The sequence below is a fragment of the Pinus tabuliformis genome, chromosome J, assembly GCF_031772625.1.
Source record: "Pinus tabuliformis cultivar Carrire ecotype Pingquan chromosome J, CPIR1, whole genome shotgun sequence".
NCBI lineage: Eukaryota > Viridiplantae > Streptophyta > Pinopsida > Pinales > Pinaceae > Pinus > Pinus tabuliformis.
This window is the reverse complement of record NC_142295.1, coordinates 1,545,373,607-1,545,386,725: the sequence shown is the minus strand read 5'-3', so window position 1 is coordinate 1,545,386,725 and position 13,119 is coordinate 1,545,373,607.

Genomic DNA, 13,119 nt, shown 5'->3' with positions numbered 1-13,119 from the left:
GTATTGAATCTTATTACAAGTCACCTTCCAGTGCGAAAAACCTTGGATCCTCACTATAAAGCATTTCACCCGACATCAAAAGATTTATGACCTCATGCTTTAGGGGGCAACTGTTATAGACATATTTGGGCACTACAACCACAATCACATATGTCCATAAACTAAGGGCTTCTAAGTCCATAAAAGTGTTGTTTCATACCCTAAAGGAACAAGGTCAGCTGATTACAACATCTCCCAGAAGTTTTCCATGAAAAACTACTCAGAACTGGTCAAAGCAGGACCATACAGACTACCCAGTGATAAAGGTGTGATGCATCTCACCTGCCACATGCAAAAAGTGTGATGCATACTGGAAAGCCCTTCTATAGGGTGCGATGAGCGAGAGCAGACAAATGGCACAAGTAGTTTGCTAGGTGGAAACCCAGAGAATCTTTTAGAAGCTGCTCATTTGACACTTGCCTCTCTGAGTTTGCCTAGGGATGAGTAAGAGATATAGAATCTACAAGTGGAACCAAGAACTATCAGAGAGATGACACTAATCAAAATCCTAGAAGTTGACTCACCCCCCTGCAAATATCTATAAATGGATCACTCATTCAAGAGATCCAGAGATTGGAATTTGGTAATTTGCAAAGAGATGTTGTTGGTTTCTCTTTGAAGACATTGTTGGGTGACCTTGCTTTGTGGGAGGTGAAGAGGGATTTCAAGCTGGGAGGATGGTGCTAGGTCAGAACAAGTGGTTGTAATCCTCTCTTCTATGACTTTTACTGATAAATCTATTTGAGTTTTCCTCCATATTCTTGTGTATCTTTAAATACTGTGTTTGTTATATGCATTTGTATGGTCAATATATATCTGATCCTATATTGTTTACAGTGGAAGATCTCTATGCTTTGATGGTATTATGCTGCTGTGAATCTACAGGTGCTCTTTGAGGCTGGACAAGTAAGGAAGTAGTGGCGAGATTCTGTCAAAGGGGAAAGGAAATAAGCAAGGAACCAAGCAGAAGACTAAGGTTGGTACTCTCTGCTTATTTCTCATCTCTCTCTCATAAAGGAAAAATAAGTGACTTAAATCTGTTTGTTTCTAAGATAGCTACCCATCTTAGTGGGACTAGTAGCTCTGAATAGACACTAGATTTCCTGGTAACATGATGATTTCTTGGATGCTTTAGATGAAGATGGTCTCTATGAAGAAATTTGTAAACTTGAAATCTATTTAGAAGAAAAGAGTATGATTATAGATACTCTGACATTCCAACTTGCTGAAAGGGAAAAACACAATGAAAAATTAGAATGTGAAATTGTGGGTCTAAGAAAAGATATTGAGAAAACAAAAGCTCTCAATCTTAGGTTTGCTAAAGGATCAAAAACTTTAGATGAAATTATCAAAGTGTAGTGTTCCCCTCTAATAAAACAGGTCTTGGATATACTGAAGAAGCATCTCAAGCACAGAAGCCATCAACCTCCAAAATCTATCTTGACGCAGTAAGGAGAAGTGAACATGTTCATAATCGTTAGCAAAGGCATAAAGCAGATCACCAGGTAAATCAGGTTCAATCTACTTCAAGGATGAACAGAAGCTAGAACCAACCACAAGTAAATCATTCTCAGTTTGTTTCAAGAATGAATGTTAATGGAAACTACAATCATTAGGTCAGTAGATTCGATAATCATAGGAATTTATTTAATGGCCAATGTTTCTCATGTCATAACCTTGGACACAAAGTTGCTCACTGTGTTGCTTACAAGACCATCATGACTAGAGAAGCACGAAAACAAAGGAATGTGACTGGGATCATGAAAAGGACTTACAATAACTTTTCTGCTCTTGAAAATGAAATAGAATACTCTATTTGTAACAACTTCGGTCATGAAGATTTTGAATGCAGGAGTAAATTTTGGCAAACATCTTAGAAGGAGAAAGCTTCATTAGGTCCCAAAACATGGAGAAAGAAAGAACAACAAACAGAAAGATGTGGTATAGCCTTGCATGCAGAAGGACAAGAAAATTAGTGGTACATCGATAATGGATGCTCGAAACACATGAAAGGTGATAAAGAAAAACTTCAGTCAAACAATGCCCTAGAAAAATAAAAGAAGGTCTCATTTGGTAATGACACTCCTACAGTCATAAAAGGTAAAGGCTCTGTTCTCTTAAAAGAAAAGGTTAAAGTTGGGAATGTTATGTATGTTAATGGTCTAAAGCATAATCTATTGAGTGTCAGTCAAATGTGTGATCAAGGAAATGAGGTAGTATTTCAATCAAATGAATGTGTTGTTCGTGAGCTTGATATAGGAGAAATAGTGATCAAAGGTATAAGAACCCCAAACAACCTGTACATACTCAAGGGGGGACAACAATAGTTCTACCTAAGAAAAAACGATGAGAACTGTCTATGGCACATAAGATTGGGGCATCTAAGTTTCTCTCAAATAAGAAAAGCATGCAGCCGGGTTGTTCGTGATCTACCTGATATCAGCATTCCATAGAATACAATATGCAAATCATGTAAATTTGGTAATAAAACCAGAGCACATTTCCCTGAGAAGGAAGGATTAGCTAGTAAGCCTCTTAAACTTATTCACACTGATTTATGTGGTCCATCTAGGAAAAAGTCACCTTGTGGAGAAGAATACTTTATATTGTTCATTGACGACTTTTCCAAAATGTGTTGGATAAGACTTCAAAAGCATAAAGACAAAGCATTTGAAAAGTTCAAAGCCTTCAAAGCTTTGGTTGAAAATGAATCAGATCGCAAAATCAAATGCCTCAGGTCTGATCAAGGAGGGGAATTTACCTTGGATGAATTCTTCGACTTCTATGAAGAACATGGAATAAGAAGTGAATTCTCTACCGCAAGAACTCCTTAGCAAAATGGAGTGGTAGAAAGGATGAGTAGAACTATTCAACAAATGGCTCGTGCTATGCTAGATGAGTCTTGAACTCTTGCAACCTTCTGGGGTGAAGCTGTATTTACTGCGGTCACTATTCTCAACAAAACAAACGTCTGGGTAAACAACACTCAAATTCCACATGAACTTTGGTATGGTAAGATTCTCACTGTAAAATACTTCAAAGTTTTTAGAAGCAAATGTTACATCAAAAGGACTGATGAAAACCTTGGCAAGTTTGAACCTAGAGCAGATGAAGGAATTCTCCTTGGTTACTCCTCCTGAAGTAAAGGATATAAGTGTTATAATAAAAGACTTGGGAAAATTGTTGAAAGTATTGATGTTGTGGTTGATGAAGCAGGCAAAAATCCAAAGCAGGTAAAAACCGAAGATTATGAAGAAGATGAGGACTATCCTTCCACATCAAATCAGACTAATTCTAAAGAAGAAACCAATGAGGCACTAGAAGAACATATAAGGGTAGAAGAAAAGACTCCATCCAGGTATGTTAAGAAGAATCAGCCAGAGACTCAAATTTTGGGGCAGAAAGAGGCAGGTGTGTAGACAAGAAGAACTCTTACAGAAGCTTCAAGCTATCTAGCATTGCTTTCCTCCGTCGAATTGCAAAATTTAAATGAAGCATGCAAATATGAATGTTGGGTCAAGGCCATGAATGAAGAACTTGAGTAGATTGAAAAGAAAAATACTTGGGAATTGGTTCCTAGACCTAATGATAATAATGTCATAGGAACCAAATGGATATTCAAAAACAAGTTGAATGGAAATGGAGAAGTTATTAGAAACAAGGCCAGACTTGTTTGTAAAGGGTATGCTCAACAAGAAGGTATAGAATTTGAAGAAACTTTTGCACCTGTTGCTAGATTTGAAGCCATAAGCATGTTCCTTGCTCTTTCTAGCTTTCAGAAGTTCAAAGTATATCAAATGGATGTGAAATCTGCCTTTCTTAATGGATACCTAGAAGAAGAAGTATATATTGAGCAACCAGACAAATTCATCCTTGGAAATGATCCAAAACTTGTATGTAGACTCAAAAAGGCTCTCTATGGTCTAAAACAAGCTCCAAGCGCCTAGTATTATCGTCTTGACAAATACCTTCATCAACAAGGTTTTTCAAAAGGATCCGCTGATAGCAATCTATATATAAAAATTGACAATGATAAATTGCTAATACTTGTTGTGTATGTTGATGATATCATTTTTGGTAGCAATGAAGAAGCCATGAGTCAAAACTTTGCTTTGCTAATGTAGAAAGAATTTGAAATGTCCCTGCTTGGTGAGCTCACATATTTTCTTGGTTTACAAGTTAAACAAAATAAAGATGGTATTTTTCTATCACAAACCAAGTACCTCAAGCAGATCTTGAAGAAATATGGCATGGAAGATTCTAAACTAGTATGTACCCCTATGGTAATAGGATGCAGCCTCAGCTCAAATGATGAATCAGTAACAGTACATCAACCAACCTATAGATCCATGATTGGTAGTCTTCTTTCTCTAACAGGTACCTGACCAAACATCATGCATGCAGTGGGAATAGTTGGAAGATTCCAAGCAAATACAAAGGAATCACACCTTTACGTAGTCAAACAGATTTTCAAATATCTTCAAGGAACAAAAAACTTTGGTTTATGGTATCCTAGAGATACAGATCTTACACTTCATTGATATATAGATGCAAATTGGGCAGGAAGAATGGATGACAGAAAAAGCACTAGTGGTGGCGCATTCTATATGGGTTCTAGATTAGTGTCTTGGTTCAGCAAGAAACAAAGTTCAATTGCATTATCTATAGCTAAAGTAGAATATGTGGCTGCTGCATCTTGTTGCACACAACTCCTTTGGATGATGCAAACATTGTAAGACATTCAGATCACATGTACTCCAGCCATCTCCATTCTATGTGATAATACAAGTGCAATCAGTATTTCAAAGAATCCAGTCATGCATTCCAAGGCCAAGCTCATACCTATCAAATATCATTTTCTTTGGGAACAAGTGCTTGAGAAAAAGGTAAAATTTGAGTATGTTCCCTCCAAGGAACATGTTGTTGATATATTCACCAAACCACTGCCCAGAGAGACATTTGAATACCTCAGACAGAAGATGGGAGTAGTTGACGCGTCATCTTGCCATTGACACTTATCTATTTCAGAGAAAAATGGTCGTACGTGAGTTTCATTAAGCATATCTGCATACATACACCGGTTGTTGTGGATACAGCCGTTTATATGTTGGTTTGAAGAATATCAGTGGGCCAGATTCAGGATGAAAAGAGTCTGATATGGGTTTGACAGTGATCATCTGGCACAGGTTCAGGGGGAGCATATACTTCTAATAATGCATTGTTGGCATTATCTTAGAAGATCTTGGTACAATTTCACAGTTGTTTTTGATTCATGTAGAACAGGTGCAGAGGGAGATCATGGTTGCTAGTCTGGCTGTTGATTGACAAATGCTACTAATGATAGTTGCTGATGACTATCATAGTCTTGTTTTAGATATTTTGTCTCTATTTTATGTATATCTTTTATTATCAAGGTCATGTAACGACCTATTTTGTTTCCCCACTATGCTAGGATGGATGATGTAATGTTCTTGTTTTATCATGTATAAACTTTTGGTGTATCCCCACTTGGTTGGGTGGGTGAGTTATTCTTCGTATATCCCCACTTTCTTGGGAGATGGATGTATGTATGAGTCTTTGGTGATAGGAAGGTCATTTATGATGTATAGATTCATGTTCTTCTTGTAGAACATCTTTTTGCATACCTTGCTTATAGTCTGGGGGAGCATGAACAACACACTTATACATATCAGAGAATTCAGCATGTACTCAGGGGGAGCATAACCCTTTTCCCTTGATGACAAAGGAGGAGAGTGACTTGGGGTTGCCATCAAGTCCAAAGGGGGAGATTGTTGGCACTATGACACAGGTGTTGTCCTTGATGGCAACTCACTCAGATGACAGATCACAGTTCAAGCTCACAGAACGAAAGAAAAAGAGATATACGCAAGTTCCCCTTCACCAAGCCGTGTATACACACAGGTTCGCCGATCAAAAGGCGTGTATGCATATACATGCACTTTCACACAAGGAAAGGTGCATACATGTTGGAGAATTTGGTTTTGGTTTGTGGTATTTGGACCATGGTATTTTGACCCATGGTATTGGTCCAAGGTATCTTGTCCGAAGTGTTGAACCCAGGTAATTGGTCCAAGGTATTGTTTCTAAGTAGTTTTGGACCATGATATTGAGTAAGGACTAAGACTATAAAAGGAGGAGGAGATCATTAGGCAAAGGCACTCAAGTATTGAATACCTAATGAAAAGAAAGATCTATAATACTTATCATTGGGTTATGGTGCATAGCTAGATTTGAATCAAGGAGGAACCTGAGCGCTTGAAGAAGGATAAGTTTTATTGATGGGTCAAGATCTTAAGGATTGAAGAGAAGTATCTTTGTGTGGTTTTGATATTTTATTTGAATAATTGGCACATGTCATAATCTGTAAATCTGATGATCTAGGTATAACTGATGTCTGAATAGTGGAAAATGTTAAATCATCTTTTACAGATCTATACATAGGTTCAGTATAGAAAAGGCGCATATACACGCTGGTTCAACATTTCAAAACTTCCTATACGCAGGTCCGCCTTGAGAAAAGTGTGTATGCATGCAGGTTCAACACATTGAAATATCATACACCTCATAAAATATGTTTTAGCTACTTATGTTTACTGTTGCAGTGTTCTGGGTTCTAGATTGAGTTTTGGTTACTCTTAATATATTTTGATTACAACATTCAGAAAAGTGATTGTTTGATTCAGTTTTGGTTGGCACAAAGGAGATTGGTTGATGCAAATATATTTGATGTTTGATTGATGTTATTAATGGATCCAGTCTGAAAATTTATGAAACGTGGTCCCTGGAAGAAAATAGAAGGTTGTAGCCTTCTGCAGGTAGAAGCCTGTGTACTGGTATAGGACTGTACTAGTACAAAATTTGTAAAAGGAAGTTTCTTATTAAAGAAAGATAGAGACGATTGCAGTAGGTGGTTTTCACCCACATTGGGTTTCCACCTTATATATTGTGTTCATTTGTGTGATTGCCTATTCTATTTACTGCACCTGGTTACTGTTTATATGGTTCTAATACATAGATTAAAGATCAACTAACTAAATTATAAGTTTGCAAGGTATACGTTGGTTGCTATAAACACAGTTGCGTATACACGCAAGTTGCAGTATCAGAAGTAGAATATATAAATCTATTTATGGAAATGAAATATTGTTAACTTGCTAATATTGATTCACCCCCCCTCCCCCCCCCCCCTCGAAGTATTATTTCCAACAATGTCTTCTCCCAAGTAAATGTGAGAGGAAATTTTGGGGGTGAGGTATGAATATATATATAATTTGGTAATTAATTGGAGAGGACCATGTCTTCTCCCAAGTAAATATGAGAGGACATTTTGGGAATGAGGTATAAATATATATAATTTAGTAATTAATTGGAGAGGACTATGTCTTCTCCCAAGTAAATATGAGAGGACATTTTTGGAATGAGGTACGAATATATATGTTTTGGTAATTAATTAGAGAGGACTATGTCTTCTCCCAAGTAAATATGAGAGGAAATTTTGGGAATGAGGTATGAATATATATAATTTGGTAATTAATTGAAGAGGAATATGTCTTCTCAAAACTTAAAAATTTGGGGAGGTTAATTGGGAATAATAACAAAATTTATATCAGCACTAAACTTACAATTTCACCAATGTAGGTAGGTACCAATATTTCTTGATAATTATAAGTCAATATTTTAAGGTGATTTAAACCCTAGTAAAATTTTCATGATAAGATTAAGTAGGCATTACACAAGGAACCACCTTGGATCAATACTCATCATCACTCCTCATACCTGCCTTGCCCAGTGGTCATGCCTAACATTTTCGAAGATTCCTCTTCTCTGTTTCCACCACTGATTTTTAATCATGGAGTATGGTCAGAAGGAAATCTGGGTAATATTACCCAAATGATGCTGATTGACATTTCTATCAAACCCGGTATCATTGAACAAGTTCATATTTGGGTATCTTGTTCTCCAGATGAGATCAAGACATATACTCTTCTATTCCAAGAATTATGTGATGTGTTTGTGTGGTCCTACGAAGAAATGCCCAACATTGATCCTAGCATTGTAGTGCACAAAATACCAGCGTATTCGCATGCAAAGCCCATTCGCCAACAGCTTCGCCTAGTGCACCATAGGAAGGCCACAGCTATTAAGGGTGAAGTTGAAAATCTCCTCAAAGCTGGGTTCATCTATCCCATCTCCCTTATAGACTGGCTGTCCAATATTGTCCTGGTGACTAAAAAACAGGGCACGATCCGCGTTTGCATTGATTATCGAGATCTCAATCGTGCCTGTCCTAAAGACAACTATCCTACTCCCTTCATTGATCAAATCATTGATGAATGTGCTAGGAGCGAGATCTTTTCCTTTATGGATGGGTTTTTTGGTTACAACCAAATCAACATCACACCGGCCGATCAAGAAAAGACAACTTTTATCTATCCGTGGGGTACATTCGCATACAAGAAGCTCCCTTTCGGCCTCAAAAATGTTGTAGCCACATTTCAATGAGCAATATCCTATGTGTTTCATGATATTTGCAACATTGTCCAACCTTACTTGGATGACCTTCTTGCTCATTCTCGTAGGCGCCAAGATCACCCAGACCATCTTTGGTAGAGTTTTTTGTGCTGCAGACACTATAAAAGTTGGTTATACCCACATAAATGTGTTTTCTGCATAGAATCAAGATGACTCCTCAGCTTCATCATTTCCAAGGATGATAATCGCCTTGATCCACTAAAATTCAAGCCCGTTGTAAATTTACTTTCTCCATATTCACTACAGCAACTCAACAGCCTACAAGGAAAGGCCAACTTTCTCCACCGTTTTATACCTAATTATGTCGGGCTAGCTACAAGATTTACCTGGTTACTAAAACAAGGAACACCCTTTGTATGGGATGAGGTGGCCCATTTTTTTTTTGATGATCTCAAGGCTGTCCTCGCAAATGCTCATCTGTTGCACCCATCAGACTATTATTGATATTACTTCCTTTACCTATCTGCGGCCCCTAGCACTATTGCTATGGTCTTGGTCTAATATGATGATGAAGGCAATGAACATGTGATCTACTACCTTGGTCGAAATATCCTCGACACTGAAACACGTTATGCACATGTTGAGAAGTTGGCTTTGGCTACCGTCCAGGTTGTTCAGTGCTTTCGGCACTATATTTTGCACACGATTATAATGATTTATGAATGCAACCCCATGACCTATATCATGACTCGTTAGTTGCTGGGGGGAAAATATTGTAAATGGATCGTGATCCTGCAAGGATTCGATTTGGTATTTACTATGACCAAATCAAAGAAGTCACTTTTTTTGCTAAATTAATTTGTTCCCTTCCCTCCAAGTCTCTCCCTACTGGTGCAAATGGACAACTTCCGGATGAGACCCTTTTTCTGATTAGCACCCTTCATCTGTGGTATGGTGATATCATCATGTATCTCCAAACGTCCACATTTCAGTCCGCATTGACCAAGGATGATTTCCGAAGGATTTGGCATCACTCCCAAACCTACCGTATTATTAGCGATACTTTATAACATCTCAGTTTTGATTTAGTTCTTCGTCGATGCCTTACAATCGAAGAAGCTGAAAGATTTCTCAGTGATTGCCACTCTAGGGCATGTGGTGGTCATATGTCTGGTTACGCTACAGCTCAAAAAATCCTTCGTGCTAGTTATTTATAGCCATCTATCTTCAAATACTACATTCTTGTTGTTTGCAAGTGCCACGAATGCCAAATTTACCAATGCAAGATGCGTGCGCCACCCACTCACCTACACCCCGTCATTACCATTGGTCCTTTTGAAAAATGGGGCATCGATTATATGACATGTAACCCTCGTTTAGCTTGGGGCCATGGCTATATTATTGTCACTATGAATTATTTCACCAAATGGGCCGAAGAGATGCCTACATACTCTGCAGATGGTACGACGACGACTCAATTCCTTTTCAACCATGTTATTTCCAGTTTTGATGTACCCCAAGAAATTTTCACAAACCATGGCTCCCATTTCAGAGCTACATGATGGCTGAGTTGACATCTGTATTGGGCTTGCGCCACGATGGCTCGACCCCATATTACCCTTAGGCCAATGGCCAAGTTGAAGCTGTGAACAAAGTCTTGGTCACAATGCTTCAGCACACTATTGGGATGCACAAGTTAATTTGGCATCTCATGCTCTTTTCTACTCTGTGAGCCTACCGAACCTCAACCAAAGACACAATTGGTTTCACACCATTCTAGCTAGTCTATGGCTTGGAAGCAACATTGTCGATCGAATGTGAGATTCCTTCACTCAAGTTAGCTATTGAACTCCTCCTTGAAATGTCACCTTAAGAGGAATGCCTCTTATATTTAGAACGACTGGATGAGACTCGTTGTCTCGCCAACTTGGTCATCGAAGCACAAAAGAAATGGATTAAATCCCATTTCGATTAGCTGGTCTCCCCTTGCCCATTCTCTGAGGGTGATTTGGTCTTATTATATGACCAAGCTAATGATAAGTTGGGCGTAGGCAAGTTCGAACCCTTGTGGCATGGGCCCTACATCGTGAAACACATTTTGCAAAAAGGAACCTATGAGCTTATTGATTATGAAGGAAATCCTCTCAATAAGCCCCGAAATGAGCTTTACCTCAAGAAGTACTATGCTCTGGTCATCTTGCATGGTTACTTGTGTACATTAGTGTGTTTTTCATTTTTGTGCAGCATGGTTTTGTGTATTAGTTTTCAAACAACTTTCCTATTTACTGTGCTTTTCTTGCTTTGCAGATGTCTACGACTCCTGACATTGGTTTCACTGATGGTGCTTGCCATAGTACCCAAAACCTATCATCTTTGGCATGGGCTATTTATAACCCTAACGGTGAGTTGATTGACCTTCAAGGTATATATATAGGACAAACAACTAACAACATTGTTGAATATGGTGTGGTCATTGAACTGTTGTTAGAAGCCATTTCTAAGGGCATCAGAGAATTGGTTGTCAACCTGGATTCACAGCATGTCGTCCTTCAACTCAGCGGGCAATATTCTGTCAAAAACCCTAAAATATTGAGAATGTATCTCCATATCCGTCTATTGGAAAGACATTTTGATTACATTACATATCATCATATTCCTAGATGCATGAATACATTGAAAGATGCATTAGCTAATCATGTGTTGGATAAACATTTACAAAACATGTGAAAAGATAAAGCAAACCATTTGTACCATAGTAGATAAGAAAATACAGCATATATATATATATATATATATATATATATATATATATATATATATATATATATATATATATATATATATATGTGTGTGTGTGTGTGTGTGTTGATAATGTTTGATACATCAAAACCCCAAAAAATAATATGTGTGTCTAAAATAACATCGGTCACTCGCAGGCCTCATATATCCGTGGCACGCAGGCCTCAAAAAATGTAAGTGTTGGACCTAGGAACTAATCAGCATGTTGATCATGGTAGCATGATACGGCTCGTGTAACATGAGTCAGTAATCGACAGATCCAATTCGAGACTCCCATCAAGTGTCTCTGTTACTGATGAGGAATGTCTTCTATCTAAGCATACTCCAGGATACCATGAGTCAACCCCTCAAGGTTCCTCGCGATCGCCTCCTCGTTGTCACTCCCTTCTCGATAAGGAGTCACAACATCAATAGGGCGGGGGATGCACCTGGCTATTAGGTACATCTTAGAATGTCACACTGGTCCAACATCTGCATTAACAAGATAAATGTTATAAGCACATATATACCAAAAAAAAATTATAAAAAATCTCAAAATAAAAAAAATTTGATTTTTTACCTTCATCATCAAAGTTTTCCATATTTGGTAAGGGCATATCTGGATCTCCATGGAAATCAGTGCCACTATATGGCCAATCCTCCACAATGATCTTATGTCATTGTAGCCATGAAAAGAATGCAGGTCGGTATGACATGTACTAACCCCCAGTGATCTTGGGCATCAAACGGCTCAAGCAGGCCATCCGAGGATCATGTGGCATAGGAGAATCTACCTTAGTCAATTGATACTAGAACAATGGTACCCATTCCTAGAAGAAGTTAACAAGCTCTGATCCAAAGAAAATTTTCTTCAGATTCCCTACCTTATCTTTGGACATCTAGCATTTGATGTTGATCTTCATGGCCTCTGCCTAGTTGAAGATCGTAGGAGCTGTACAGTCGATAACATGAAGGAACTTTGACTTGTTGGTCTCATGTTCCGCCTGGGACCCCACCACTTTGCTGATAGTCAATAGAAGCACTCTCAGTGTCAGATCCCGAACACTGGAAATCTTTATCTTCCCACTTTTGGATTTTAGGGCCTCAAGGTAGTGTTCAGAAAGCAAGGAAGATATGATTTCCCCAATTGGTCGTGACCCATACAAGTTCATTGGTTCCCTTCTATAGGATAGTCTAGTGATGAAGTATATATCTAAAGTTTCCAACTCCATATTTTGGTCGCCAATGACAAAAATCTCCCAATCCCAAAGAATAATCAAGTACCAATGATCCAGGTCTAGGTGTGACAAAGGACACTTCCAAGACCTTTTACTTTAGTGATGTGTTAAATTTCATTTTTAAAAGAAAATAAATGAATACATTTTCATGTTGTAAAGAAGAGGAACATGACAACCATCAGCAACATAAAACTCAAGACGTTGATAACAGAGTTTGTCAAGGAGGGACTACGTCTCCGGGGCCCGGTGTCAAGATGGTGTAGGCCACTACATTAAGTGATGTCAATAGTGATGATGTACATAAGAGGTGATGCCACTATCATACAACGAAAATTCCCTCATGCAAGAGTGGCTCCAAGAGATATTCCCTACAGGAACTCTCAGTCAAAAAAGGACTGCTATCAGTATGACACAAACTCATGCATGAAGATAATGAGCATCCCATCGACATGGCATAAATGGGATCTCAATGCAAACATACATGGCGACAACATGAGTATCCCATCAACATGACAACAAGGGAATCTCAAACGAAACATGACAAATCATGACAAAAAGTACATCCTATAAA